This window comes from Lithobates pipiens, unplaced genomic scaffold (genome assembly GCF_037356315.1).
Source record: "Lithobates pipiens isolate NorthernLeopardFrog02 unplaced genomic scaffold, aLitPip1_a1.2 Scaffold_1, whole genome shotgun sequence".
Classification (NCBI taxonomy): Eukaryota; Metazoa; Chordata; class Amphibia; order Anura; family Ranidae; genus Lithobates; species Lithobates pipiens.
This window is the reverse complement of record NW_027507685.1, coordinates 123,697,778-123,713,699: the sequence shown is the minus strand read 5'-3', so window position 1 is coordinate 123,713,699 and position 15,922 is coordinate 123,697,778. Positions and strand designations below refer to the sequence as shown.

At 45.4% G+C, this 15,922-nt stretch overlaps 1 protein-coding gene across 3 annotated transcripts in view; it reads left to right on the top strand.

Moving 5' to 3' along the window:
* Positions 1-9,113: 9,113 nt before the first annotated feature.
* The window catches only part of LOC143974432 (multidrug and toxin extrusion protein 1-like), a 167,902-nt gene continuing 161,093 nt past the window's right edge, over positions 9,114-15,922 (top strand). For all 3 annotated transcript variants that reach the window (XM_077475843.1, XM_077475824.1, XM_077475815.1), the window contains exon 1: positions 9,114-9,258. The gene's annotated coding sequence lies outside the window, so the exon portion shown is untranslated. The remainder of the gene's footprint in view (positions 9,259-15,922) is intronic.

Here is a 15,922-nt window from a genome sequence, read left to right as displayed (position 1 = left end):
CCCCGGTCTACACTGTCCGCTTTGCAGCTACTTCCCGATCCTTGAATATTGGACCATCCCAGCTGGGATGCCTGGATTAATTCCCCAGGATTTCTGGAACGTCTTGATGTGCTGAGACCACCCAGCACTGAGGCCTCTGAAACTCCAGGTCTTTGAGCCTACTCCTTGGAGTTACATTTTGGCTGCTTCACTGAACTCAGTTTCTTCCCATCCTCCCCTAGGAAGCATTTGACCTCAGAATATATATCAGTCCTACAAAGTAATGATTGGGCCAGGGGCCATATACACTGCCTGCACTCCCCTACTTTCTAGAACATTCTTGGGGAAAGCAAGGGAGGGTTTTCCCAGGGCACAATACAGGTGGTCACACCCCCCCTCTATTCTACCACTCCTCCCAAACCAAATTAACCCATCAGGCCTAAACAAACAGTGTAAGGCACTGGCAATTTCACTTCTTATCTCTAACCTGTTAGCACCCACCTAAAGGTGGTGGGCACTACATATAGTTCGGCAGGGGATCGGGAGATGGGGCTCATCTGACAGCCCTTCTCTTCCCTGATCCCACGGCACACCTGAGAACCTCTGACGGCACACTGGTTGAGAAATGCTGCTCTAGATTATCAGAAAAGACGAGAATATTATCCAGATGCAATCACTAACTGGCCCAACAGGTCTAGAAAAACATCTTTGATGAAGTGTTGAAAAGCTGCAGGAGTGTTGCAAAGGCCAAAAGGCATAACCAATAGACAATGTAACAGTAGTAGCTGAAACACACAAAAGTGGGTGGGTTGGGAGTGGGACACCCACAAAAAGAACCAGGAATTGTGGTTCGAAGATCTCACTGTGGTAATTCACCAGATATTAGAAGCCAGGGGCTGACTTAACCGACCAGGGGATCCACCCGAAAGAAAAATATCCCTTTATTGTGGATGTGCCTTTAAGAGATAAAACATTGAAGAGCTCGCTCTGTTTTCCATAACCAGCTCTTATCGTTTGACCTTAATGCAAGAATTCAATATTCCCAATAAGCCCAGAGGCAGCTTTTACATCTGGCTAAGATATGTATCAGGAAGTGGCGTGTGCAGACTAAAGAATAAGACATCTCTGGCCTCACCTATGAGGCAATAAAAGAGGAACGAATACATGCAGATCGTACAAAAATGGCCTTACCCAGCTGATCACCATTATTCCCCATGAAGAGACCAGCAATGTATGCATCTGCTCGCCCATCAATATTCACATTGTGACCAAACGTCACCCCTGATTATGTCCTTATATTTCTACAGAATCTCCTAACCACCATGTGATGGCTATTAGGCCTTGTTCGCACATTAGTGCGCCTGTGGAGGGCCATGTTTACCTGCATGAGGATGCAAACTGTTCCGTGCATCCTCATGAATTGCATGAATCTATATATGGCTGCTGCTGCCTCCCCCTATTCAGGCGTCGGCCCCTTTTCAGGTGCCGGGCGCCTGAATTACAGCAGCGGGGAGTGTTTTTAAAGCACCTGATTATAGTCATAGGCTCTGATAGGCGTCAAAAAAGGTGACCTGTGAGAACCATGACACTCAGTTGTGTCAGGAAAGTGAATACTCATTTGCTTTTCTAACACTAAACCGCCTCTCCACCAATCAGGTGCTCAGATCTGTTCCATGTCACCTGATTGGCTGAAATGACAGGCGTTGTGATTGGATGCTTATCAGGCGTCCAATCATAGCAGAGGATGGGAGAAGACATCGAGGAGCTGTCCCACCGCCACCAAGACAGGGTAAGTACAGACGGCAGGCAAGGGGCACACTGGCAGCATTTGATATGGCACAGTGAGGCTGAATTTGATGGGGCACAGTGAGGCTGCATTTGATGGGGCACAGTGAGGCTGAATTTGATGGGGCACATTGAGGCTGAATTTGATGGGGCACAGTGGGGGCAATTATTGGGCACAGTGGCTGCATTTGATGGTACAGTGAGGCTGCAACAAAAAAGAAGTCAGAGCATCATGATCCGACATGAGGTGCGACTTGTGTGCTGAGGATGAAGGGGGACCCCAGCCAAAATAAATTGGTGTGGGGGTTCTGCCCTTCGGACAATACCAGACCCTTCAGTCTGGTATGGATTTTAAGGGGAACCCTCATCGCCAAAAAAACGGTGTGGGGTCCCCCAAAAATCCATACCAAACCCTTTTATTGAGCACGCAGCCTGGCCAGTCAGGAAAGGGGGTGGGGACGAGCGAGTGCCCCCCCCCTCCTGAACCGTCCCAGGCCGCATGCCCTCAACATGGGGGGGTAGGTGCTTCGAGGCAGAGGGGCTGACTTCGGGGGTCTCTTCCTTCTTCTCCGTGCTTTCCAGCCCCTTCTGCCAGGCTCCTCCGTTATCTTCTGCTCTTTTGCTAGCAGTGGCCCAGTCTTCTCCGTCGCCTTCTTCCCTCTTCTCTTCTTCCGATGTTGACACGATCCTCTCTCCCACTGAAATGCCAGGAGCGAGGTGCGCAATGACTTATATTGGCGTGGGGCGTGGTCACCGGGTGATGTCACCAGATCACATCACCCAGTCACCACGCCCCACGCCAATAATATAAGTCATTGTGCACCTGGCATTTCAGGGGGAGAGAGCATTGTGTCAACTTTGGAAAAAGAGAAGAGGGAAGAAGGCGACGGAGAAGACCAGGCCACCGCTAGCAAAACAGCAGGCAAAATAGCAGAAGATAGCAGAGGAGCCTGGCAGAAGGGGCCAGAGAGCGCAGAGAAAAAGGAAGAGACCCCTGAAGTCGGAAGAGACCCCCGGAGCTGCCAGATTGCCAGGCTCCCAGATTCCGATAAGCCCCCCGCCCGCAGACCCCGACAACCAATAGCCAGTGGTTGTCGGGAAGAGGCCCTTGTCCTCATCAACATGAGGACAAGCTGCTTTGGGGTGGGGGGGGCTCAGAACCCCCCTGCCCCGAAGCACCTGCCCCTCCATGTTGAAGGCATGCGGCCTGGTATGGTTCAGGAGGGGGGGGGGGGGCGCTCGCTCGTCCCCTCCCCCTTTCCTCACCGGCCGGGCTGCGTGCTCAGATAAGGGATTGGTATGGATTTTTGGGGGGTCCCCATGCCGTTTTTTTGGGCGAAGGGGGGGGGGGAATCCCACACCAATTTTTTTTTTTTTTTTTTTGGCAGGGGTTCCCCTTCGGGTAGAAATGTAGCAGAATACATTTTGGCCTACATTTATAAAGAGAGATTATTTGTTTGCAACATTTTATTACAGAAAAGCAGAAAAACACTTTTTTTTCTCCCAAAGGAAAAATCCTTGTTTGCACACGAAACACTGTATGTTTTGTCTTGTGCATTTTGCATTTCTGACCTTGGATGGTCATCTATTTTTCCACTGTTTTCGATCTTGGAAAATGTTTTCTGAAATTTCTTAAAAAAAAAAAATTTATTTAGAAAAAAAACTTAAAACCCCAGTGGTGCTTAAATACCACTAAACAAAAAGCTCTATTTGTATGAAAACAATGATAAAAATTTATTTTGGGTACAGTGTTATATGACCGCACAATTGTCATTCAAAGTGTGACAGCGCTATAAGCTGAAAATTGGCCTGGGCAGGAAGTGGGTGAATGTGACTGGTATTGAAGTGGTTAAAGAGGCATTCCACGCATAATTGATATATTATAGTCTAGTGGCCTGAGTCAGCTTCTGGTTTCTTATACACTATATTACCAAAAGTATTAGGACACCTGCCTTTACACACACGTGGACTTTAATGGCATCCCAGTCTTAGTCTGTAGGGTTCAATGTTGAGTTGGCCCACCCTTTGCAGCTATAAGAGCTTCAACGCTTCTGAGAATGCTGTCCACAAGGTTTAGGAATGTGTCTATGGGAATGTTTGACCATTCTTCCAGATTCTTCTGATGTGGGCGAGAAGGCCTGGCTTGCAGTCTTTAATTCAACCCAAAGGTGTTCTGTTGGGTTAAGGTCAGGCCAGTCAAGTTCCTCCTCCCCAAACTCACTCGTCCATGTCATCATGAACTTTGCTTTGTTCCCTGGTCCAAATCATTTGGTGGAGGGGGGATTATGGTGTGGGGCTGTTTTTCATGGGTTGGGCTTGGCCCCTTGGTTCCAGTGAAGGGAACTGTTAGGCTAAGTTTACACTGGCATTAACCACTTCAATACTTGGCACTCCACCCCCCCCCCCCCCCCTCTTTCCTGCCCAGGCCAATTTTCAGCTTTCAGCACTGTCGCACTTTGAATGACAATTGCACGGTCATGCAACACTGTACCATATGAAATTTTTATCTTATTTTTCACATAAATAGAGCTTTCTTTTGGTGGTATTTGATCATCACTGGCATTTTTATTTTTTGCACTACAAATAAAAAAGACCATAGCCCTTTGTAGGGTGGCCTTGACTTACTGGGCTTACCGGTTACCTCCGCTTGGCTTGTTCTTCCACGTCTAGGGGTTCCCAGGGTTGATACCCAACAACTTGGACGCTGACACCAATAAAGTCCTTTTGGAAGGTTTTATTTTGCAGTGATAACATCCAATAACACAGTCTCATATAGGAACAGAGGGCAAGGGTGAAGAACTCAGGCACCCTGAACTGCAGAAAAACAAAGTCTCTAATTCTACCCAGAGAGTAGCCACTCGCAGCTGGGTGCTTCAAGGCTGAACAGATCTCTAGCCAGAGATCGTGGCAATCAGCACGTTGATTCAAACGAAACAATCCTATGAAGGTGTACAAGTTGTAACTAAGAGTGAACAGGAACCTTTTTCTTCAGTATTTGGAACGTTCTCTGTCTCCTTAATAGTACTGGAAAAAGCGTGGATTCGTCAATGTCCTTCCCAACACAGTAACCAGGCACTTCTCAGGATGCCACTTGTCGGCCCTCCTCCGAAGATTCCTCACCCGGTCACTTCCACGAGCTGTGGTGCCCCTACAAGCCAAGAGCACACCCGAACACCTTGAATCCTCCCTCAGTTACTGCGCCTTGGACCAGCCGGTTCCAAGACTCGGGAACAGACGGATCCCTACCCCAGACCAGACGGGTCTATTGGGGGTAACCAACAGAAGCATGTTGCGGGATGTTGAACACCCCGTGACCGGGACCCCTCGCGGGGCTACCCCGGTCCTGGAAACAAGAACAGATCACACGGGCCTCAAAAACTGCTCTCCCTAAACACGTGACCCCAACATCTTAAGTACCCCTTCCCAGAGTCCTCAGCGAGGCTCGGCACACCCGCTGATTGGTTCCGAGAAGGCTGATGCCTAAACATCCAACCAGACCCGGTTCTGGCCTGTCATGTGCACCTCACTACACACAAGACCAGGCAGAACTTCTAACACAGCCCAGCCAAACTAATGTCAAAGTCAACCTACATAATTAACCATCAGAACCCCTACTGTTCTGAGGCAAAACTAAATTTACACCTGTATGGCACTTTGTCCAAAATGTCATCCGCTACACTAAAAATTGTGGAAAAATGTATTTGTTTCGGTTTACAAAATGTTGTAAATAGTTTCTCCTTTACTGGCGGGCACTGATGAGGCAGCACTCATGGGCACTGATGAAGCGGCGCTGATGAGGAGGCACTAATATGCAGCACTGATGGACACTGATAGGTAGCACTGATATGCAGCTCTAAAGGGCACTGATAGGCAGCACTGATAGGCAGCACTGATGAGGAGGCACTGACTGGCATTACTGATGGGCACTGACTGGCATCCCTGATGGGCACTGATTGGCATCACATGTGGTTACAGGTGGGAACTGATTGGCATTACTGGCAGGCACTGGTGGGCATCGCTGATGGGTCTGCCCTGATTATCAGCACATACCCCTCCTGTCAGGAGAGCCACTGATTGGCTCGCCTCTACCCATGCCTTGTCAGCGTGAATGGAGGAAAGCTAATGAATGGCACTCCCTGGTTACCATGTGATCAGCTGTGATTGGATACAGCTGATCACCTTGTAAACAGCCTACGTCATAGGCTCTTTACCTATATTGGAGATGCAGTGTGTTAGACCGACACTCCGCACCACCGATCGCCACATGCACGAGCAGCTTATCCCGCTGGACGTCATTCTGCTATAGGCCGGACGGGATGTGGTTAAAGCATTAAAATGCTCCTCAAATGCCTATGCAAATGATACAATGGACATCACATACAGCAGTACTGTTCACAAAACATGAAGCGTTAGCGTCGCTTCAAAAGTGAAGCCTCAAGTCAGGAGGCGTTTGAAGCCTTTCAACACCTTCCATTCAAGTCTATGGTAATGCTTTGCAAATGTTCTGGCAGGCAGTTGCAGTATGGTTGCGGGGTGCTAAGATTAGTTTATTAACTGTAATGGAATAGGTGGAATAGGTGGAGCAGTTTTAACACGCCTTAACGCTCATCAAACGCTTCAAAACTGCCCATAGGGCGTTTGGGAAAGCATTTTTAACTCTTGTAAAACGCCAGTCCAACGATCATACTAAAGCTCATTAATGCAAGTCTAACGCCCATACTAACACTATAGGAGCATTTGTTAAGCATTCAAAATTTTGTCAAGTGTGAACAGGCCCTTAAGGCGTCAGCATACCAAGACATTTTGGACAATTTCATGCTCCCAACTTTGTGAGAACAGTTTGGGGATGGCCCCTTCCTGTTCCAACACGACTGTGCTCCAGTGCACAAAGCAAGGTCCATAAGGACATGGATGACTGGCCTGCACAGAGTCCTGACCTCAACCCGATAGAACACCTTTGGGATGAATTACAGCGAAGACTGAGAGCCAGGTCTTCTCATCCACATCAATGCTTGACCTCACAAATGCACTTCTGGAAGAATGGTCAAACATTCCCATAGACACACTCCCAAACCTTGTGGACAGCCTTCCCAGAAGAGTTGAAGTTGTTATAGCTGCAAAGGGTGGGCCAACTCAATATTGAACCCTACGGACTAAGACTGGGATACCATTAAAGTTCCCGTGAGTGTAAAGGCAGGTGCCCCAATACTTTTGGTAACATAGTTTATGTCTTGATATTCGAACAGTGAGACATAAATAAAAAATCCAGTAGAGAATATGGGGGACCCTGAAAATTGGGGAAGTAATGGTGCTAAAAAGAGTCCCCTAAAGATATAGGAAACTGTCAGATGTTTTGCTCAACCGGCACTGACCCTTTAACCGCTTCAGCCCCGGAAGATTTTACCCCCTTCCTGACCAGAGCACTTTTTCTGATTCGGCACTGTGTCGCTTTAACTGACAATATTGTGGTTGTGCGACTTGGCTTCCAAACAAAATTGGCGTCCTTTTTTCCCCACAAATAGAGCTTTCTTTTGGTGGTATTTGATCACCTATTTTTTGCGCTATAAACAAGAAAAGAGCATCAATTTTGAAAAGGTATTATTTTTTACATTTTGCTATAATAATTATCCCCCAAAAATATATAAAAAAAAAATGTTTCCTCAGTTTAGGCCGATACGTATTCTTCTACATATTTTTGGTAAAAAAAAATCGCAATAATCGTTTGATTATTTTGTGCAAAAGTTATAGCGTTTACAAAATAGGGGATAGTTTTATGGCATTTTTATTAATATTTTTTTTTTTACTAGTAATGGCGGCGATCTGCGATTTTTGTCATGACTGTGACATTATGGAGAACACATCGGACATTTTTGACACATTTTTGGGACCATTGTCATTTATACAGCAATCAGTGCTATACAAATGCACTGATTCCTGTGTAAATGACACTGGCAGTGAATGGGGTTAACCACTAGGGGGCAGGGTAAGGGTTACGTGTGTCCTGGGGAGTGTTTCTAACTGTGGGGGGGCATTGCTACATGTGACACGTCACTGATCTCTGCTCCCAAATTGCAAGGAGCAGAGATCAGCGACACTGTCACTAGGTAGAATGGGGAGATGCTTGTTTACATTAGCATCTTCCCGTTTTTCCTCCCCGTGAGACGATCGCAGGTATCCCCATGGCGATCAAGTTCGTGGGACCCGCACCTCGACTCACGGAGGTCCCGGCCGGTGCGTGCATGCGATGGCATGGCAGCAAAATTTACCTGTACGCCCATTTGCCTGTCCGCGCCATTCTGCCGACGTACATCGGTGTGCGCCGGTCGGGAACCGGTTGATCAGAAGTACTCTCTTATGTGTAGGACGGGGTGTTCAAAAGTAACACAATGGGGGTTATTTATGAAAGGCAAAGCCACTTTGCACTACAACTGCAAAGTACATTTGAAATTGCACTTAAAGTGGTTGTAAACCCTTACAAACCACTTTGACCTACAGGTAAGCCTAGATTAAGGCTTACCTGTAGGTCCAAGCAATATCTCCTAAACCTATATGGTTTAGGAGATATTTGCCCGAAAATGGGCACCGCTGTCTACGGTGCATGCGCCGTAGACAGCGGCGCGCAGGCGCACTGAACGCGGCAGTTCCAAGAATGGAGCTGCCGCATTTGTCGACTCCTGTGCGCATGCGCGGGAGTGACGTCATCGCGGCTTCGCCGAATGACAGCGGCGGAGCTGCGAGACGCCACCAGCAAGATGGATGCGGCGGACTACAGGGGACAGCGCGACTTCGCTGGCTCCTGTGTCAGGTAAGTGACACATAATGGGCTACTATGCGATGCATAGTAGTCCATTATGCTTTACCTTTGCAGGGAAAAAAAGAGGAAGTAAACTCATCAGGGTTTACTTCCTCTTTAAAGTGCAGTCGCTGTAGATCTAAGGGGTAGATGTGAAATGAGGGGAAGCTCTGCTGATTTTATCATCCAATCGTGTGCAAGCTAAAATGCTGTTTTTTATTTCCCTTGCATGTCCCCCTCATATCTACAGCGACTTTACTTCCAAGTGTACTTGTAGTGCAAAGTGGATTTGCCTTTCGTAAATAACCCCTAAAGGCCGTATTTATAAAGCAGTGAATCTGCTATTCGCCAAAAATTCATTGCAGGTAAATCTTCCAGGTGGATGTATTGTAAATTATAGTGATTGATTCACCACCAGTGGATGTTTGGTGAAAGTCACATTCACTGATTTATAAAGGTGTCCCTAAAAAGTTTTTTTTTCTTTTTTTTAAACTTTTTTGTCATTAATCCAAAAATGTGAGTCATAGGCTTTTCCTGGCAGGGAACAAACGGGAGGAGCCAAACGCTGGAAGAAAAGAGGGAGTCTCTGCATGATCCACAGAGAGTGCACAGTGTGTGCCCTGCAGTACTTCCATAGACTCACTGCAGAGAGCATGGACAGCTAGACAGGACACTGCTACACCCAGGGCTCGGGGACTAAGGCAAGTGGCTGCATGGGGGCAACTGCCATTCACCTTGTCTGTCTGTCATAACTTTGTCTTCCTACTTAACTTTCTCAACTATTCTTACTTTCTTTCTCCTTCATTCCATGCCTTGCTCTCTTTTATTCCCTCTCACTTCTATTTCTATGATCTCTTTGTCTGTCTTGCTATTGATCCTCTAATCAATCTTGTTTTCAGGTTTCTTAGATATTGTAAACTTATCAGGTTCTGCACTGCTTTCTCTCTCTGTCCCTTTCACACCGGCAGAGGACTTAACAATTGTACTGCAGATCAGTTTTCAGTGGCAGTTGAGTAACCTTTTTACAGGTGTCGAGAAAGGGATACCGCCGCCTCCGGAATGCTTGTATTTATAAGGGTGAAATGTATATTGAATTTACACCAAAATATTGCACCACAACCACGTGCCATATTCACTGCCGGTGTAGCAGAATGCGCAGACCTGAGCGTCCATCATGGTAATTTGTAGGTAGACATTTGTGGGGGGGGGGATGTAGCTAAACCACTTGTTTGGCCACCTGTATGAACTTCGCTCATCTCTCCTTCTGTCTCATTGCTTCATTCCCTTCCTCCTTTTTATTTTACTCATCTATATTGTGCTGACACATTCTGCAGAACAAGCCCTGCTTACAGGAAAGCTTACAGTGCTATATAGTAATGCGACCTGACACAACCTAATTAATGCAGTGGCAGGCCTCCATCTCTAATATGTAATTAACAGCAGAAAAGAGAAAGGAATGGGACTTTGTATGAGGCATGTCACCGAATGGATACCTTGTTTATATCATAAAATTATTTATTAATTACAAATCATGTTGTAAAGAGTGTCAAACTGTGATACAGGACACAGTACTATGATATACTTGTTATTATACAAAATAGGAGAACAACATAATTAGCGGCACAGTTACATAAAAACACGCATCCATTCATAAAAGTTCAATGAACATAAACAATTGCTCATGGTGAGCGAAACTTGTCTGGGCTTCAGTTTCGATGTGTACTCGACGCACGTTTCATGGCTCGTGCCAATCATCGGGAGTAAAATGCTCTGAAATGATTCACTTGGCGTCCGCGTTATAGCCCAATGACGGCCACAGAGCGGACCTGAATTTCTGAGAGGCTGTCATATGGCGTCCTCCCCTTTGCGCGCTGTAATCACTGAGTCACTGAGACTTGGGTGATCACAGATCAGAGCAAGGGGACAGTCCCAGCCCCTTACCATGTGGTCAGCTGTCAGCCAATGACAGCTGAGCACACGATGTAAACAAAAGCTCAGTAATCGCTTTTTTTTTTCTCCTCATGCTAACAGCGTGAGGAGAAAAAAAAGCTGATCACCGGTTTATGTGCAAGGGACATCGGTCCCGAAGAGGAAGAGGCAATTTTGCCTCATCTGTGCCCACCAGTGCCACCTGCCATTGCCACCTGCCAGTGCCCACCAGTGCCATGTATCAATGCCCATGAGTGCTACCTGTCAATGCCCACCAGTGGTGCCAATCAGTGCTACCTATCAGTGTAACCCATCAGAGCCCATCACTGCCACCCATCAGTGCCCATCACCGCCACCTATTGGTGCCCATCAGTGCAGCCTCATCAGCGTACATCAATGAAGGAGAAAAATTACCTGTTTGCAAAATTTTATAATAAAATATTAAAAAAATATATATTTAAAAAAAAAATCAGTGTTTTTATTATTTTTTTAACAAAAAATAAAAACCGCAGAGGTGATCAAATACCACCAAAAGAAAGCTCTACTTTCATTTGGGTACAGTGCTGTATGACCGCGCAATTGTCATTCAAAATGCATCAGCGCTGAAAGCTGAAAATTGGTCTGGACAGGAGGGGGGCTAGCTGTTGGCACCCTACATTGCTTTTATTCTTATTTTTACCTAACCTTTTTGTGATCACTAAGTCATAAAATATTTTATATAATTTTTTGACTTTTAAATAAATTTGCCGTTTTATACCGTCTGAGCCCTCTTTTTCCTCTTTTTTTGGACTAAAAAACCTCTAACATCCTTCACCCTATTTTGGGGTGATCGGAGTATCGGTGTTGATCGTGCTACGTCCGAGTTGGATAAGAAACCATCCTGATGTTCCATCCGTGAAATACATCGCCTGGCACAAAGTTGGTTGGAGTTCTCTCATCAGTTTGACGGACCCTCATCGATCCACCCCCCGGCCCTAGATTGGGACCCCAAGCTTTACTGACTCAACTGTCATATGACCGTGTGAGTCCAACACAGCTGGTAAGAGTACTCATCTACTTCCTTAACGTCTACAGACAAGCTGTTTTACATGGGTATATCTGTTTAGCAAGATCCCTCTCTTTCCTTGTAATGGCCTAACCATTCCTGCACCAGTTACATCACGGAAGTTCATACTTATTCCATTGGACTGTGTTTTATGTATATGGACTGTCGCATGTGACTATTTATTTTGAATTTTGTGTGCATGTGTTGATCACATTCACTACTACCGAAGCGCTACACTATTTTTTACTTTTTGACTGTGGAACTTTGTTTGTTTTAAGTGTTGGCGGCTGTTTTTGTTTTATATTCAGTTATAGCGCAGTGTTTTCCCCCATTCTTCATTCACACAAGCAGAATTGCAGGCATTAAGGATGAGCTCCGGCGTGTTCGCACACCCCACGTGCAGAGCCCGCCAGGAAGTCGGCACTGCACTGCGCTAATCACAGGCAGTGAGACATTGCAGCTGTGCATTGGGCAGAGATCGGGAAATGTCTTACTACCTATGATTAGCGCAGTGCTGACTTCCTGGTAGGCTCTGCACATGGGCTGTGCGAACACGCTGGAGCTCATCCTTACCAGGCATGCCTATGGCCACAGAATCATACATAAGGTAATTGAGTTTGACTCATACCCACTACAACACTTTTTGGGTTCGTTTTAGTTTCACATTTTACAGTCCACCATTACATGGGGGTTTTGTTTTTGGATTCATTTGTTTTGGGTATATGCATACACAATTTCTCTGGTTGTAGTTCCCTTAGCTAACACACTTCATATCACTATAGCAATCATCACCATTCATCACCTCCCTTGCACATAGGCATAGGTTCATTCCATTAATCAATACATTTATTTCACATGGTTCCATCTTCTTATCCTTGCAGAGCAGTGTGGACTGTTAAGTAAGGATGAGCTTAGGCGTGTTCGCATGCTCCATGTGCTGAGCCCGCCAGGAAGTTGGTGCAGCACTGCACTAATCACAGGCAGTGAGACATTGCCCGATCTCTGCAGCCGCACATCGGGGCAATGTCTCACTGCTTGTGATTAGTGCAGTGCCGACTTCCTGGCAGGCTCGGCACGTGGACCATGCGAACACGCCTGAGCTCATCCTTACTGTTAAGCATACACCACATTCACATAGTCGCCTCAGCCCTGGGGGAGATCATCATCCCTGTCCCCTGTCCCCTGTCTTCCCTTGGAGATTGTTCTCTGTTTAAAGGGTATCCTATATTTATAGATATCACTGATTTAATTTCAGAGCATTATACTCCTGATTAAGGATGAGCTCTGGCGTGTTTGCATACTCCACGTGCAGAGCCCGCCAGGAAGTCGGTGCAGCACTGCGCTAATCACAGGCAGTGTCACATTGCCCTATCTCTACAGCCGCGCATTGGGGCGATGCCTCACTGCCTGTGATTAGCGCAGCGCTGCACCGACTTCCTGGCGGGCTCTGCAAGTGGAGTATGCGAACACGCCTGAGCTCATCCTTACTCCTGATGATTGGCATGAGCCATGAAACGTGCGTCGGGTATGCATCGAACTGAAGCCCAGACAAGTTTGGCTCACCATGAGCAATTGTTTATGTTCATTGAACTTTTATGAATGGATGAGTGTTTTTATGTAACCGTACCGCTAATTATGTTGTATTTTATTTTGTATAACTATATATTCATACAAGTGTATTATAGTTAAGGTTGCTATCTAATTTCTTTAAACCCGAACACATATTAATTACACAGGTTCTGTGGCTGATTAAGGTGGTAATTAAACTCGCTTGTTGTCTTATCTGCATTTAATTAGCCTCAGAACCTGTGTAATTCATATGTGTTCAGGTTTAAAGAGATGATGTGGCAACTCTATAGTACATTGTATCCTGTATTACAGATTTTCACTCTTTACAACGTGATTTGTAATTAATAAATAATTTTATGATTGATATGAACAAGGTATCCATGCAGTGACACGCCTCATACAAAGTCCCATTCCTTTCTCTTTTCTGTAATATTCTACAGTGCTGTACAGAAGACATAGAACCATTCAGGTCAGTCTGCACCAATGGAGCTTAAAGCAAAACTTTACCCATAAAAAATAATCTTTTTCTTTGGCAAGGAACATACATTCCACAATAATAATTTTGCTACCAAATTGAGTGTGCTGTAAACTTCCTCCAGCATTGCTCTTGTTTCTTCTTGCTGGAGGCTACCATTTTGCTGATCCCAGAGCCCCTAAGCAGCAGTAAATCTTTAGGCTGTCAGCAGATCAGCATCTATATTTTTGGCAATGCCAAAAAATAGAGATCAACTGAGCATGTGCAGAGCAGAGTGAGATAGTGTATTACTGGATTTTAACCACTTCCATATCGGGCCTATTCTGGCACTCCTCTCATAATCATCATTTTTTGCTAGAAAAATTCCCCAGAACCCGCAAACACACATATATATATATAAAATTTATAGACAAGACCCTAGGGAATAAAATGGTGGTTGCAACTTTTTATATCACACGGTATTTGCGCAAAAATTGTTTCATGAATTAAAAAATAAGAAAACAGTAAAGTTAGCCCATTTTTTTTTTTTTTTTGTATATTGTGAAAGATTATTTTACGCCAAGTAAATAGATACATGTCGTGCTTTAAAATAGTGCACACTTGTGAAATGGCGCCAAACTTTGGTACTTAAAAATCTTCATAGACGACACTTTACTTTTTTTTTTTTTACAGGTTAACAGTTTAGAGTTACAGAGGAGGTCAGTGCTGGAATTGTTGCTCTCGCTCTAACGCAGGCGGCGATACCTAACATGTTGAACTCAATTTACATATGCAGATGCAACTTATGTGATGTGTTTGCTTCTGTGCGTGAGCACACGGGGGCGGAGGGTGGGGGGGGGACGTCCCCTCCTGCCACCTGTAAGAACGATCTAGTGGCTGAACTGCTACTATGATTGTTCTTACAGCACACAGAATCCCCGGCTCTAAAAGATGATATCTGAATGATGCCCGCAGCAGCACCCATCATTCAGATATCCGCACTCAAAATGAAAGACCTCACATGACGTCTGGAAGTGATTAAACAGTTTAGACACTTATTTTTAATGTTTTACATAGCTATACCTACAAAAGAGGTCAGTCTGAAGTAATCTAGCAGGACTTAAGTGGGATACACACTACAAGAAAATCGGGCAAACATAAACCGATGAAGGAAAATTCATATGAAAATTCTCATACGACAAAGGCTTTTTTTAAATTATTTTTTGTTTGTTTCTGATCATACATAGTCTTTCTTTTCAGATTTTTCTTGTACGAAAACGGTACACATTAAACGAAAATTGTTCGTTCTGTTCCTGTGGGAGTTCATCCCTTCGGGGATTTTCGCATGAAAATTCGGAATTGGCTGTCGAAAGTTGTGTACACGCTTTACGAAAAATCCTACGAAAATTCTTTGGACAAAAATGTTTGCCTGGTTTTCTTAAGCCCCGTACACACTATCAGATTGTCTGGTGAGTTTTTCCTTCAGATTTACCAAAACCATATAATATGAGGTCAAACCTTAGGAGTTTCAATGTGTATGCAATCAGGCAGGCCCTTCTACTACATGGTTTTGGTAAATCTGAAGGAAAAACTCAGCAGACAATCTGATAGTGTGTACGGGGCTTTATGGTGTGTACAAGCCTTTAGGCTGGGTTCACACTAGTGTGATGCCAGACATCGCATGTGATTCACATCTCATTGCTGTGCAAATCGCATGCAATGTCTGTGCGATGCGAATTCAGCCATACAAACTGGTTAAAATTGCATTGCATTTGCACCAAAATGGTGTAGGATCCTTTTTTTTCCGCTCCGGACTGGAATTGGATTGCATAGGTCTTCACGCCCATGCGATCTGATTTCTGTACCATTTCACAGTTTGCACTGTGATCTGTGAAACCGATTTGGGGGTGTCATTAGTTTTACATTGACACCCGCAGATGTTAATGTGACCCGTCTGCGATTTTGGTGCGATGCAGGAACCCGCACAGGAATTGCAGGGTTTCCCACATCGCACCATTGTGAACCGAGCCTTAAAGTGGAAGTAAACTTCCATCGATTATTTGTACCTATCGGTAAGCCTTATTATAGGCTTATCTGTAGGTACTGTAAATATCTCCTAAACATGCACGTTTTAGATATTTACTATGTATGCAGCCGATGACGTCATCGGTGAATGCGCTCTGAAGGAACGGCCACCCGGGCGTGGGAGTGACGTCACGTGGTTTCGGCTAGTCACACAGCCAGAGTCCGTGGACCCGGAAGGAAGATGGGGGATGCGTCCTGCAGCGGTGACAACGCATCGATGGAGGGCTTTGTTTACAGGTAAGTTCCACATAATGTGCTAGTAAGCAATGCATACTAGCACATT